Source organism: Salmo salar, chromosome ssa23 (assembly GCF_905237065.1).
Source record: "Salmo salar chromosome ssa23, Ssal_v3.1, whole genome shotgun sequence".
Classification (NCBI taxonomy): domain Eukaryota; kingdom Metazoa; phylum Chordata; class Actinopteri; order Salmoniformes; family Salmonidae; genus Salmo; species Salmo salar.
The window spans coordinates 33062371-33077825 of NC_059464.1; the positions used below are offsets into that span (position 1 = coordinate 33062371).

A 15455-nucleotide genomic window follows, 5' to 3' on the forward strand; every position below is an offset into this window, starting at 1 on the left:
ACGCCCAGAAGCTTGTTTAGAGAAAGGGATATCTCAGTTTCAAGGTCTCAGCTTAGAGAGAAGAAGCCTTGTGAGGTATTGGTCTATCACATGCATGACCCAGTATTGGTCGGGCACATGAATGAAGCAAACGTTAATGATTAATTCATTACGAATAAGCTAAATGATGCAAATATGACTTGTCTGCAGTATATAAGAGAACTAACGGGACTGCCCCGTTAGAGCTCCTGACAGACGTTCACTATGGTTTGTTGGAACCTCTCCAGTGAGCTGAAAATAAACAATGGTTTATTTAAGATTGTATTTGAGGTATCCCTGTGTAAGAATTTCCACAACAGGAGCAAATTAATCATTGTGGGCAGAACATACATTTTAACAGGAAAATTGTCCAATTCACTCACTTATCAAGAGAACATCCCTCGTCATCCCTACGGCCTCTGATCTGACGGACTCACTAAATACAAAAATATTTTGCCGTCTGGTTTGCTTAATATAAGGAATTTGAAATGATTTATACTTTTACTTTGATTTTTTATACTTAAGTACACTTTAGCAAAACCATTTACTTTTGATACTTAAGTATATTTAAAACCAAATACGTTTAGACTTTTACTCAAGTAGTATTTTACTGGGTGACTCACATTTACTTGAGTCATTTTCTGTTAAGGTATATTTACTTTTACTCAAGTATGACAATTGAGTCATTTTTATACCACTGCACATGTGCAATAACTCAATTCATCCTTGCAATCCTTCTAAACAATGCCATTTTTTAAAACTTTAACAAAGGGTAAAGTCTACGAAACGCAGTCCACTCTGTTACAGATTCTAGTTTTGGAAACAGAAAACTGTATGGAGACCAAATGTTTAATCGATGAGAAAATTAGCAGAATGTCAGCCAAAATCAATTTTGCTCTATCTTCTCCCACTGCCTCCACTGGGCTTCCTCTCATCACCATATTTGGCATTGAGTGAAAACGCCAACTGGATGCTTCATTGTTCTATCTGCGATAGATAGATCATTCTACAGAATAGACTTTCCATGCAATCTGTTGAGTTTTGTTTGGATTAGCTAGAACACTAGCTAGCTCGTTTCCTAACCTTGACTAGATAGCTGGCTAAGTTACCTAACCTAAAGCTGGTAAATAGCTATGCCACGGTTGCTACTCGCTAGATAACTAGCTAGCTAGTTGGGCTCACCTATGTGTGAAGCTAGTCACAATAATGATAAACCACAACAGTGGAGTTTGCCGTTATAATAAAAGTCCCCCATTGAAAGCAGGAGCGGAAATCGCGGGGGGGACGGGGGGGACACGGCCCCCCCATCCTGGGAAAAATATGATTTGTCCCCCCCAATATATCACTGAAACATAACTATGTAATTTAAATAATATTAATAATACGCAATGAAAGCAATTGTGCTGATTATAGACACTTAATAGCGCGTTTTTAAGTTTCAAAAGATTGCAACCCCCCCACCCTTTGCCTCACAATGGTTTTATCCACTGCCAGTTCCTTAGCTTGCTAGGTAACAGTGAGGTTGTATCTACTGTCTGAAAGGCACTCAATGCACGTAACTGACGTGAGGTTAATCCAGTCAATCGCGCACACACACTAGCTGAATATGCAGAGCTAGCGCGCAAATATTAACTATTAAGCTAGCTAGTACCTATTCCATTTATGTGGTGTCGTCAAAGATGGAATCAGCATGCAGATGATGTAAGTTAGTGCTTAAAAGTCCCTGTGATAAGGTTAGCGATAAACTGAAATCCAAACTGAACAGAACTACACTCTCTTCTACCATTGTCTTAAATATATTTAATGGTCTCGTTGCAAAAGCTAAATTGTCGCAAGTGAACTTTTATTTATTTATTTTATTTCACCTTTATTTAACCTGGGTAGCAAAGACTATAGCAAACACCACTGAAACTGAATTGGTGCTCGCTAGCTTTGCAAATTCAGCTATTGTTGGAAGCCAGCCAATATGAAACAAACTATTAAAATTACAAAAGGTTGCAGCATATGTTGTGTAAATGGTGAACTCATACAGCTGTCAACTCTTGTCATTTTAATCCGTTTCACATTTGCTAGCTACCTTTTAGATCGAAGCCCAAATAGAATGATTGAAGATGATAGAAGCCCATCTCCTACTGTAAATAACCTACACACTGTGTGTAGCCAGCCAGGTAGAAAAATGGCAGAAAAATAAAAGACGGACATCAGAGTATTTTTCAATACACCAAAACGCATAGTAAGAACCCTAGTAGCCTAATATCTCAAAGACTAGTTGATAAAATGTTCATAAGAAAGAAATGAAATTCTAATGGAAATGTTTCACAATGATGTCATTAAGCAGAGCAGGCAACAGATGGCACACAGACAGCAGAGTTGGGGACAGATATGCAGGGACAGACTGGCAGAGACAGGGAGTCTCAGGTAAGTTTGTTGAGTCTTTGTTTGGCAACATTATGAAAGGTTCTCATTTTTTTTAAACTTGTAAAATAGGAACATAATTGGAAAATGCCATGGATACCCCCACTCTCAACTTAAACTGGTGACTGAACTAAGATTTGTTAAAGGCAATGGTATTGCTGTTGTGATTAGTTGTGTAGTTTTGGGTACCGGTAGTTAGGAGTACGGCAAACACCTTATTTCTTTGGTTCCTCAATATACATTTACCATATTACAATGTAGGCTATGTTTTACAGCACTACTATTGGTGTCCCCCTCGGGAATTGCTCTTGAGAAAATGTAATGTAATTGTCCCCTCCAAAGTTGATATCAGATTTTCGCCAATGATTGAAAGTGATACAAATGGAGCACACCAAGCATGTTAACTTTAGCTAGCTAGCGAAGTGTGTCAACACAAACTATTAGTTCATTTTAAATGTAGCTAAACACTAACTAACTTATTAGTATTAGCACAGATAGAACAATGGCCCAGATGTTTAACCGGAGGTATAAATGTCAAGCATCCGGTTGGAGTTTCCTCTCCCTGTGAATTATGTTAAGGAGAGGAAGCTCAGTTGCCTGCAGTGAGAGATAATTGGAGTAAAATAGAACTGGGCTGACATTCTGCTAATTTTCTCATCGATTTAACATTTGATCTCAATACAGTTTTCTGTTCTCAAAACTAGAATATTTTACAAACAGATTCAGTGAAGGTTTTGTAGACTTTACCCTTTACCAAAGCTTTAAAAAGTTTTAACCACCTCCGATAATCCATGAAGGAACGTGTCGAACAGGGATTCCGGGTTCCAGGCACTCTCCGTGGCAACAGTGCAAAGAAAACACAGCATAGTCTGCCACACTATAGGAGTCTTGTCGCAGTTGAAGTGGCTTCCGAGCAGCCTCTCCTGGACAACGGAGAATTGAACACTTTTCTTACCTCCACCACAAACTCCTCAGGCTGAGGCAAACGGTGGATTGTTGCGCCCAGGAGTGCTTTCCCGGACATGAGTGATAACAGGTACGCTATCTTCGAGCGATCCGAGGGAAATTAAAAAGGCTGCAGCTCGAAGATGAGGGAACACTGGGAGAGAAACGCCCGGCAGGTTTCTGGATCTCCAACATAGCGTTCTGGAGACAAATAATTAGTAGTAAAACTTTTGGTCTGAATTTTGATGTCGCCAGATTGACTTTAGTTGCAGTGTAGCGTTAGTTAGCTAGCTATAATAAATGGGAGACCTCCAGATTTTAGCTAGCAAATGTTATCATTGCTAGCTAACTTTGACTAACTTTGCTAATGACAACATTGCCATCTGTCTAAAGTACATTTCACAACATGCTGATGATGATGATGGCAAAGTTGTTTCCTACTAAATATGTAAAGAATTTAGCAATGGCGTCATATTCCTAAACCCCTATAGTGTAATGTAGATGAAACAGACATTATCCCCGGTTTAAAGTCATTAGCCCCATTCTACTTTGGAGCGTCAGTATGGATGCGGCGTCTGTAGAACATTGATAACAATGGCAACAACGCAACGGAGTGACGGAGGTGCAACCCATGTATAAGTACACATTAGTTACAGGTAAGTACCCCTCCAGATACACTTAATTTTAACTATCTAAATCATGTGCAACAATTAGTAACTATGGTATGCTTTATTTTGGGGGAAAGTGCTAGCAACAACGTTGACAATATATATTTTCACCAGTGCACATTAATGGCTAAGTAATAATAGCCCATTGTGCCCAGGCTATAATCTCTGATACCCAGCGCATCCACAAGGGATCCCAACCTTTGTCACAGTTGCTAATGAATCGGATGCAGCAGAGAAGAAGTGAAACACGAAGTTGCTGAATTTAGTGGAAACCTGCCTGTTTGTAACAAGCGTGCTAACAATAATTTATTGTTACACTTCTGTAATTACAGACCGCAATTACTACCAGTTACGTGTTCTTATTACAATGTAACTATGAGTTGTTACAGTTAACTAAAATACTTGTTAAGGTGTATTTACACATGGAATTAACCTGTAACAAGGACCCCTTAAAAGGAAGGTTCATCAATTGGTCTTTTGACCAATCAAATCAGATCTATTCACATTAGATCTTTTTCAGAGCTGATCTGATTGGTCAAATGACCAATTAGTGGAAAATCACATTTTACTCTCCCTGAAATACCTTCTTTAGTGCAACTGGGCATTATTAGGCCTATATTCTTCACTATCCAACTACTGTCTTTGTTCGTGATGAACTCTACAGAACCCACAGAGGTATAACACATGGTAGGCTATGCAAAAAACAATGTTCTACTTTTGACACATTTTTGTAATGTGTAGGTTTGTGTCAAGGCAATGCAATACCGGTTGCAATCCATTTGAGTGTGTCCGTAGGGGGTTATTCTATGTGCCTCTGCTAATTTACAATGAACAAAAATATAAACGCAACATATAAAATGTTGGTCCCATGTTTCATGAGCTGAAATAAAAGATTCCAGACATTTTACATATGCACTTAAAGCTTATTTCTATAAAATGTTGTGTACAAATTTGTTTACATCCTTGTTAGTGAGCATTTTTCCTTTGCCAAGATAATCCATCCACATGACAGTTGTGGCATGTCAAGAAGCTGATTAAATAGCATGCATTACACAGGTGCACCTTGTGCTGGGTACAATAAAAGGCAACTCTAAACACAGATTTTGAAGGAGTGTGCAATTAGCATGCTGGCTGCATGAATAATCAGAGCTGTTGCCAGATAATTTAATGTTCATTTCTCTACCATAAGCCGCCTCCAACGTCGTTTTAGAGAATTTGGCAATATGCCTCATAACCGCAGACCACGTCTATGGTGGGCGAGCAGTTTTCTGATGTCAACATTTTGAACAGAGTGCCCATGGTGGCGGTGGGTTATGGTATGGGCAGGCATAAGCTACGGACAACAAACACAAGTGTATTTTATCAATGGCAATTTGAATGCACAGAGATGCCGAGACAAGATCCTGAGGCCCACTGTCATGCCTTCACCTCATGTTTCAGCATGATATTGCACAGCCCCATGTACACAATTCCTGGAAGCTGAAAATGTCCCAGTTCTTCCATGGCCTGCATACTCATCAGACATGTCACCCATTGAGCACGTTTGGGATGCTCTGGATCGACGTGTACGACAGCGTGTTCCAGTTCCCGCCAATATCCAGCATCTTCGCACAGCCATTGAAGAGGAGTGGGACTATAATCAACAACCTGATCAACTATGCAAAGGAGATGTGTCACGCTGCATGAGGCAAATGGTGGTCACACCAGATACTGACTGGTTTTCTGATCCACACCCCTACTTTTTAAAGGTATCTGATACAGATGCATACCTGTATTCCCAGTCATGTGAAATCCATAGATTAGGGCCTAGTTAATTTATTTCAATTGACTGATTTCCTTATATGAACTGTACTCAATAAAATCTTAGAAACAGTATATTTTATGTCTGCCATGTTCACAAGTAGCAGTATAAATAGGGAAAGTGGGGGATAAGGCTGAGTTAAACATGGCCAAACTACAGAGACTTGACAAAAAAGATTCAGGCAAATAGCTAGGCCCACAGCTTCCCCCTCTAGGGTTCTCAGCTGAAGGTATGAACAACCGCAGGCTCCATGTTAACTACAATCCCAACGCTCTGTTTTTACGTTTAGAAACGTTAATAATCCTTGCTTTTGAAACGGTTTTGGAAACATAAAACCCTTTACTTCCACATCACATCAAAATCATTTCAGAAATGCAAAATATACGCTTACTGTAGACTGTTTAACTGGTTTTCACACAGTTGCAGCCAGCTATTTTTCAGCTACAACACTATTATGACATCCTTGTGTTACAGACAGGTGTTTGGAGATGTTTCAATAATTAATTAGAACAGGTGGTCTTCCGTAAACAAGCGCTGTAAGACGGAAATATTACAGAGTGGAAACCCTAACCTGATAAATGTGTGTAGTAATTTAACTTTTTTTAAATCTTTCTCGCTGACGTGAAAGTTTAGTTCCAAATGTTTCCAAAACCGTATAGCAAGCGTGGCATAGCCTATTGACATTTAGACAAGTATTGAAGTTTAGACAAGATTCGGGAGTGGAGTGTGGGTGCATCTGCCTCCGTCAGCTGACAGGTTCGTGAATAGATGGTATACTGTATGTTTAAGCAATAAGGCACGAAGGGGTGTGGTATATGGCCATTATACCACGGCTAAGAACTGTTTTTATGCACAACGCAACGTGGAGTGCCTGGATACAGCCCTTAGCCGTGGTATATTGGCCATATACCACAAACCCCTGAGGTGCCTTATTGCTACTATAAACTGGTTACCAATGTAATTACAGCAGTAAAAATTAAAATGTTGTCATACGCGTGGTATACGGTCTGATATACCACGGCTGTCAGCCAATCAGCATTCAGGGCTCGAACCACCCAGTTTATAATTAACATTATCGTCTATGAATGGGCTAGCAAATACCATGCTGACAATATTTGTATTCTTTGTCAGCAACATTTTTGTAGGGATGAAACATTTATTTTTGATTGAGAATTATTTCAGTTCACAGGAAATTATTGTGGCCACATCATTTTGGGATATGCAGTAGGCTAATCTCCATTAACCTAGAACAAAAATTGTGCGTAATTTGGTCAGATACCATTTATGTTTAGTAGTCTGTCCACGAGAGTTTAGGATATCAGTAGCCTGTAAAATTAGAGCTGAGTTCTGTTTCTCTCTGGTGGCAGGAAAGCATAGGTGCATCGATTTCGAGATAAACATTGCCAAAGTAGAGGCATTTCTTTTTTACTTTAGCCTACTTTAAGAAATAACCAACTGACTTAGTATGACAGGATGGGCTCAGTATAGGCTAGTGTTCAATAGTTTTCCCACATAGGTTATCTTAAGGATGCAAAGAGAAAGATAAATGTTTTAAACAGGGCTATCTGTTTGAAAAGGGCCCTTGCCTCCTTAGCTCAGGTGTTTGTGGTCCCCTCTCAATCCGTTTGTTAATTGGTAATTAGAATCAAGTAGAATTTGCTGCTTTATGCAATTATGTTATTCATTAACTTTAGAGTGATATTCTCTAGATACGGCCGTGTATACAGCTTGTGGCCTTTCCTGCCACTATGATTGAAATGCTCTTCGGCTAGATATTAAATTACTGGGCTACCTAGACCAATATGCCTACTAGCATCAGTGCAACTTTTAACATACATTTTAACTTCATGAAAATTGAATTGACGGAGAAATGCAAATTGAATGAATAAACTACACATGAGGATATTAATTGAAATAATGCATTGAATGGATAGTGCCAGTCAACATTCCAGCCTGCATTTGGTTTGCTAATGATGCACAGCTCTCATTCCATTTCCCAAAGAAAGAGATTGAGAGGCAGTTGTGAGCACTTCTGCATACAACTTAATTCAAGTTTAATGGCCTACATCTACTTTGCTGATCCAGATACGATGGCTGATTTAGTTTACTCCTGACTGTTCATCTTAAACACATGCAAATTGATTGATTTTAAGTTTGATTTAAGTTCATTCTCAAATCCCAGGAGTCAGGTAGAAGCAGTGACAAGGTATGCCATCTCATCTCTATTCCCTGCATCTCTGAATGCTAAATAATTACACACATATATACTGCTCAAAAAAATAAAGGGAACACTTAAACAACACAATGTAACTCCAAGTCAATCACACTTCTGTGAAATCAAACTGTCCACTTAGGAAGCAACACTGATTGACAATAAATTTCACATGCTGTTGTGCAAATGGAATAGACAACAGGTGGAAATTATAGGCAATAAGCAAGACACCCCCAATAAAGGAGTGGTTCTGCAGGTGGAGACCACAGACCACTTCTCAGTTCCTATGCTTCCTGGCTGATGTTTGGTCACTTTTGAATGCTGGCGGTGCTTTCACTCTAGTGGTATGAGACGGAGTCTACAACCCACACAAGTGGCTCAGGTAGTGCAGCTCATCCAGGATGGCACATCAATGCGAGCTGTGGCAAGAAGGTTTGCTGTGTCTGTCAGCGTAGTGTCCAGAGCACGGAGGCGCTACCAGGAGACAGGCCACTACATCAGGAGATGTGGAGGAGGCCGTAGGAGGGCAACAACCCAGCAGCAGGACCGCTACCTCCGCCTTTGTGCAAGGAGGAGCAGGAGGAGCACTGCCAGAGACCTGCAAAATGACCTCCAGCAGGCCACAAATGTGCATGTGTCTGCTCAAACGGTCAGAAACAGACTCCATGAGGGCCCGACGTCCACAGGTGGGGGTTGTGCTTACAGCCCAACACCGTGCAGGACGTTTGGCATTTGCCAGAGAACACCAAGATTGGCAAATTCGCCACTGGTGCCCTGTGCTCTTCACAGATGAAAGGTTCACACTGAGCACGTGACAGACGTAACAGAGTCTGGAGATGCCGTGGAGAATGTTCTGCTGCCTGCATTGTAGGGAGGTCATACAGGCACGTGGAGGCCACACACACTACTGAGCCTCATTTTGACTTGTTTTAAGGACATTACATCAAAGTTGGATCAGCCTGTAGTGTGGTTTTCCACTTTAATTTTGAGTGTGACTCCAAATCCAGACCTCCATAAATTGATAAATTGGATTTCCATTGATTATTTTTGTGTGATTTTGTTGTCAGCACATTCAACTATGTAAAGAAAAAAGTATTTAATAAGATTATTTCATTCATTCAGTTCTAGGATGTGTTGTTTAAGTGTTCCCTTTATTTTTTTGAGCAGTGTATTTGCCATGTAGTGTCTCATTAAATTCCACTTACACAAACCATTCATTTCAATTGATTTGGACTCAGAATACATGAACTGTGCATTGATACTGATCATGGTATTTCAATATTTTTAGCATCCTCTTTAAAGGGGCTTCATCCATTTTTAGGTTTCTGAATTAATGGAATGTGCCCATTGATTCTTGAAGAATGTAACTTAGAAATGCCTCATGAGCTTAGTTCAAATGTCGTACCCCAACAGAACCCAAAATATAAGCTTGTTTCACGTCAATGTTTGTAGACAAAGTAAATGTAAACAAACACTATATAGCCATAAAACATGGTTAAAACTATCATTTTGATATCCTGGAAGGTCAGTTCTTGCACCCGTAACTCTATGAATTTTAGAGTGGTTCCATTTCTCCAGCCCTTTCCCTCAGGTTTTTACCGAAACAGATGGGGAGAACGCTTTGTTAATGAACGCTTACGTAATGTGAATTATAATAAAGATGCTCTTGAAAATACATTTATCTCCTGTAAGCCTGTCCCCGAGGTAAAGAGTAAGAGGCTCCCAGCGTCAGGTGGCCCAGCCCAGAAGAAGCAGGGAGGAACAGCTCCAACGCTCCAATAAAAGTCACTGATTTGCAAACAGCCACATCACTATAGGTCTAAAACCAGCAGACATTTCTGCACTCGAGCATGTTCTATGTAACACTCTCTCTCGTCTGCAGATAGGAAAGATGAGGTACGTTAGGGTGTCTCTTCCGAGGCAAGGTCCAGAACGCTATCAGAGAGTTTACACCACTGACATGGGCGACCTGAAGCCGGAGAGGAAAGGTTGGCTACGGTACAGACAGAGTGCTCTTTTCACATCCACGCCATTTAATCTCTTAAATGTAACAAACAATACTGAACAAAAATATAAACACAACATGTAGTGTTGGTCCCATGTTTCATGAGCTAAAATAAAAGATCCCAGAAATGTTCCATACACACAAAAAGCTTATTTCTAAAATGTAATCTACGTTATTCCCAAAAGTAATTATTTATCATGAGAGGACCATAAACAATAACTAGTAATATTGCATACTCCAATAAAACTTAAAATGTCACCTTTCTGGTGAAAAGGAGTTATTAATTGCTGAGGTGTAGCCACTTTTGAGGATACAAACTTAAATATGCAGTACAAATATTATAAAAATATGAAATATTTTATGACGTATTTCCTATTCACCAAAACTGTATGAATAAGGCTTGAAATGACTTATATGCTTTCTAAATATAGTATTGGCAAATTTTAAAACCACTAACTATAAGAGTTCACCTTCCTTATAACTATAAAATAGATTACCCATAACATTTCACCTTCCTTATAACTATAAAATATATTACCCATAACATTTCACCTTCCTTATAACTATAAAATAGATTACCCATAACATTTCACCTTCCTTATAACTATAAAATAGATTACCCATAACATTTCACCTTCCTTATAACTATAAAATTGATTACTCATAACATTTCACCTTCCTTATAACTGTAAAATACATATTTGTACGTTTAGTGTTAGAGAAAATATGCATATTTTCTAAAGGTCTCTCTTGATCAAAACATCTCCCCCACTGCTGTGAACGTCACACAGGGCTCTAGCTTGGCTTCCTGAACTCCTTAGGAAATCAACTTTCACCTCATATTAGTATTGTCCATATTTGACAAACAAAGTGTTTTTTGTTTAAAATCTGTTAATTATTTTAGATTAATGGTTATAAATCGATCTCTGAGTGTGGTAACCATAATCTCCTTTTGCACTACAATGTAAGGATTGCAGGCATATGCTTTGTCAGTTGCTGTGATGTAGGGTTCAGCCAGGAGTTGATGGACAGTCGGAAGAGCGAATGAAATGGTCCCAGCTTCAAGTGGTTTCAGATTTCACATCCTACATCTCACAGGCGGTCAGAATATACTTCCGTGTCCGTGGAATCAGGGCTATCGCTCAATACAAGCCAATTCGATCTATGGTTTCCACAGATTGATTTATAAGAGAAAATGATGGTAAAAATTGGTACCAGAACCACGCAGGTCCCCTAAATAGGGGACTTTACATCTGAGAGGTTTAAGCTAGCGGTCCATAAAGGGCTTTGGTGCAATATGCCATCCCATCACACTCATTTTCTTGAACAAAACCTTCCAGTTGAGTGAGTGTGCTTTGCAATGCAGAACTAGAGTGCAGTGGTGAATTATCTCAAACACTGTGTGCTTATTTGTCAGATATACGGTTGGTGAAGTTTGCCATGCCAGCCAGAGCATTTAAGAATCATTCTGTGTGTGTGTGTGTGTGTGTGTGTGTGTGTGTGTGTGTGTGTGTGTGTGTGTGTGTGTGTGTGTGTGTGTGTGTGTGTGTGTGTGTGTGTGTGTGTGTGTGTGTGTGTGTGTGTGTGTGTGTGTGTGTGTGTGAGTGAATTAATTAATGAGCAGTGCAGAATGCTAAGTGGCTCCCTCAGCTGACTGTCATGGCTCGTCCTGGGCCTCAGTCACTACAGGCCAGGCTGTGGAGATCAAGCTTGGCTGCCTCCCTGTGCCGATTCAGTGGTTAACAAGAAGCAGCATTAATGCTACTGTGAATTGTATGTAACATTTTAGTTCACACTATTGATTTGTTGTCTCAGGCCTCCAGCCTGGCGAAACGCTAATGGAAATAGTCAATAAAAACGCATGTACAGGAAGTACTCACTCTTGGCTCCCCTGCCTCAACGACCTCCACCCTCTCAAAATAGCCACTCGACATCCTTGTAGTTTAAGGCTAGGGCAGTAGCAGTGTGACAACATAGGCTTCTTATCCAATAAGCTATATAGAGTATATGATGGTTGGCCCTTTTTGTGTCTCTGCTGCACATATAAGCAGGCCAAGGTACTGAGCTGTCTGCCAAAACTATTCTGCTTTGGCTGTCCTGTCCTTGCTATCTCCCACTGAGGTGGCCGGATGGATGCCTTTGGAATTCAATACATGTCCACTTGAATAAAACTAAAATAAAAGTGGTGGGTAAAAATACAGAAATTAATTAAAAACCTTCAATCTTGTTTCAGGGTGCTGTGTGGCATGTTATTCAAACATATCAAACATCTCAGAAAAAGAATAAGGAATGTCAGAGAGTGAACCCCGCCCTGCGGTTATTGTATTGATCTTCCCTGTCAATGTGGACCACGGCACCACGGCCGGCCCGCTCATTAGGCAGAATTAGGTGACCGCCTATGGCGGCAGATTGATGAGGGCGGCATTTTATTAGCTAAACTGACCAAGATGCACCTCCAACAACAACACATAAAACCTCACATAATTCTGTACAAAAACAATGACAATTTCTCTCAACGAGTGGCATATGAGCTTTTTAGGTGAGCACTGATGCCGCCCTTTCATCAGCAGTGCCCACTCTGTCTAAGACAGGGGTGCAAATATTTTGCTTGTCCATTCTCAGTGCGCTTCTCCAGAGTGCTGTTGGAGAGAGGCATCTCTGCAGCGCTCCACCAACGTTCCGTCCAAAAATCGAATAACATAAATCATGTAGCAGATATAGGGTATGGTAGAAAAAGCATGTGGCCTTTTCTTTAGCCTACAGGCTGGAGATTAAATGTATGACAATGTAATGAGACGGACACTTTTTACAACACGCAGGTTTCTCAGATAAAATATCCTAACCTAAATGGGGCTCAATCAACTAAAAAATAAGCTGCCATGTTAACAAACAATATATCCTAAAAACAGGACGGGTCAAAGTTAAATGGACAATATGGAATGGACAATCACAACTGTTGTCCAGGAGTTTCACCCCATTGTCATGATCAGTGAATACTTCTGCCTTTCCTGCTGTGTAAACACATTGCAAATAGGCTTGCGATAACTCCTGATAAAGTTGGGTAGCTGATATTCAGAGCTTAAACAGCCAAATTGATTAGCCACATGAATCAGAACTAATAAAGCCAATGCAAAATCCTGTTTTACAAACAGTGGGCCTACCAAATGGATGGGCATTCATAAAATTCCATTGCACCGACAAGGTATGCTACACCCCAGTAAGCACGAGCCGACGTCTTTTGGACGTCTTTTTTGGGGGTCCTGTCCGGACGTCGTTGTTTTGTGTTTTACAAACGGTAGCCTTACCACATAGATGGGCATTCATAAAATTAACTTTCAGGCAACACTGTAAACTACACCTCAGTAAGCATAGACCAATGACCACGCCCTTTGAACGTCTTTTTTTGGCGCAGTTCCAGACCGGCCTTGATTTCCACATCCACGGACCTTGGTTTTTGGTCTGGTCCGGACCAAATCTGAACCAATCATACAAGTGTATGTTTGGTTCAGATGTTGTCCTGTCTGGACCAGCCTTGATTTAGCCCAAACATAGACGTCTATAAATGACTTATTTTCAACTTTCATTCAGAACCAAAAATGAGCCTGATTTCAACATCTGGAAAATACATATTTTTCAACATCCTGGAAAATATGCATTTTAAACACACTCCCCTTCACTGGTCTGTGTCTCCCTCAGGTGTGGCGTTAAACCTGGAGAAGTGGAACCAGCTGAAGAAGATAATCCGAGACATTGACACTGTGATCCCGAAGATCTAGACCCCCCACGGTGCCCAGTGAGCAGCCATGACAGCCCAGATCGATTCCCCTCTACACAAGCGAACCTGTTGTCACTGACAGTATATCACTTTATTTAATCCACTGTTAAATGGCTTTAACATCCTGCAGATATGTTCAATTAAAGCTCTTTGTTTTACATTCCTCACTTTACAAAATAGCTGTCTGTTCTGCATTTAAATTCTGTATTGTTTTATTTGTTAGTTGGCTTTATAAGCCATGGCTTTAGTTGCAAAGAACAGATGTATTTTCTGTGTAAGTGTTCTTGACAGCATTTGTAAATAGAGAGGACAAATTAATGAAGCCTATATGAAGTTAGTCGGGGTAGGTTTTTGTTAAATAATAGTATGGTAGCCTGCACTATCCATTCATCTTTGGAAATGCATACGTTTCTTGAAGTAACACACAGACTAAAAAACCTTTCTCCATTATTACTTTGCTCATTTTCTCCCATTATCTGTTGAGTAATCAGATGCATGGATTATGATCTGATCATGGTTTTTAATGGGGAAGAGCTGCTTTGGTGGTTCAGAAATATATCCCACTAATTACCAGACTGTAGACAGCAGTGGAAGCTGGTGGGAGGAGCTATAGGAGGACAGGATCATTGTAATGGCTGGAATGGAATTAATGGAACGGTATCAAACATATGGAAACACCATGTTTGACTCTCCCATTGATTCCATTCCAGCCATTACAATGAGCCTGTCCTCCTATAGCTCCTCTCATCAGCCTCCACTGGTAGATAGTGTAATGTTCATTGTTACATGCTGTTTGACACTGTAGTTAACTGAAGCCGCCTCTTATATTCCAGAAGAGAGAGCAAGAAGTCAATGGATTGAACACTGCAACTAACAATGCAAGACCATCAAGACAATTAGCAATAAATGGGGACAAAATAAAGGAATGATAGTATGGAAATAAAGTGGGAAGTTTTCACTTTGAGGGTAATAGTATGGAAATAAAGTGGGAAGTTTTAACTTTGAGGGTAATAGTATGGAAATAAAGTGGGAAGTTTTAACTTTGAGGGTGATAGTATGGAAATAAAGTGGGAAGTTTTACACACATATTTATTTGCATCGAAAGATGCTGCAGGTCTTGTCCTGGAGGTTTAAAGCAGTATGTAGCCTATTGGAAACAACGTGTAAGCAAATAAAAAAATATTAATTTAAAGGACAGTACCATATTGTATCATACAGTGCTCCACTGGTGTCAGAGTGGGATGAAACTACTGAGAGGCCATCAAAGGCATGCCTGGCTGTAAGGGACTTGAGATAAAGAAGCATAGTGGCCTGTTTTCTGGAAGAATTGGGTAGTTTAGAAAAGGAAGGAGGTGGCCCCAAACTTCTCCAAGCAGGTTGGGCAATGCAAAGAATTTGCACTCTGATGGTGCAGTATCATACCGACATCTGTGGGTGTCGCTCAAGAGCGGTGAATGAATATGGCTCAAGAGCGGTGAATATGGCTATCGCTTTCGTGTAGTCGTTCTCCCCCCAATCAGCCCCTCTCTCTCGTACTATGTTGTGTGCGAGTGTGTCGGATTACCGTTCTCCTGGCAGCAGGATATTACACTTTTTTTTCCTTCAAAATAAGAGTC

The 15455-nt window shown here is 40.2% G+C and overlaps 1 long non-coding RNA gene across 2 annotated transcripts; it reads left to right on the plus strand.

Moving 5' to 3' along the window:
- Positions 1–3005: 3005 nt before the first annotated feature.
- On the plus strand, positions 3006–15036 carry LOC106584442 (uncharacterized). 2 transcript variants are annotated; one of them, XR_006761559.1, is made up of 2 exons: positions 3006–4034; positions 13761–15036. It is a non-coding gene; the product is annotated as an uncharacterized lncRNA (long non-coding RNA). The 2 variants fall into 2 exon arrangements; XR_001323740.2 differs by having other exon boundaries at positions 3006–3469.
- Positions 15037–15455: the final 419 nt, after the last annotated feature.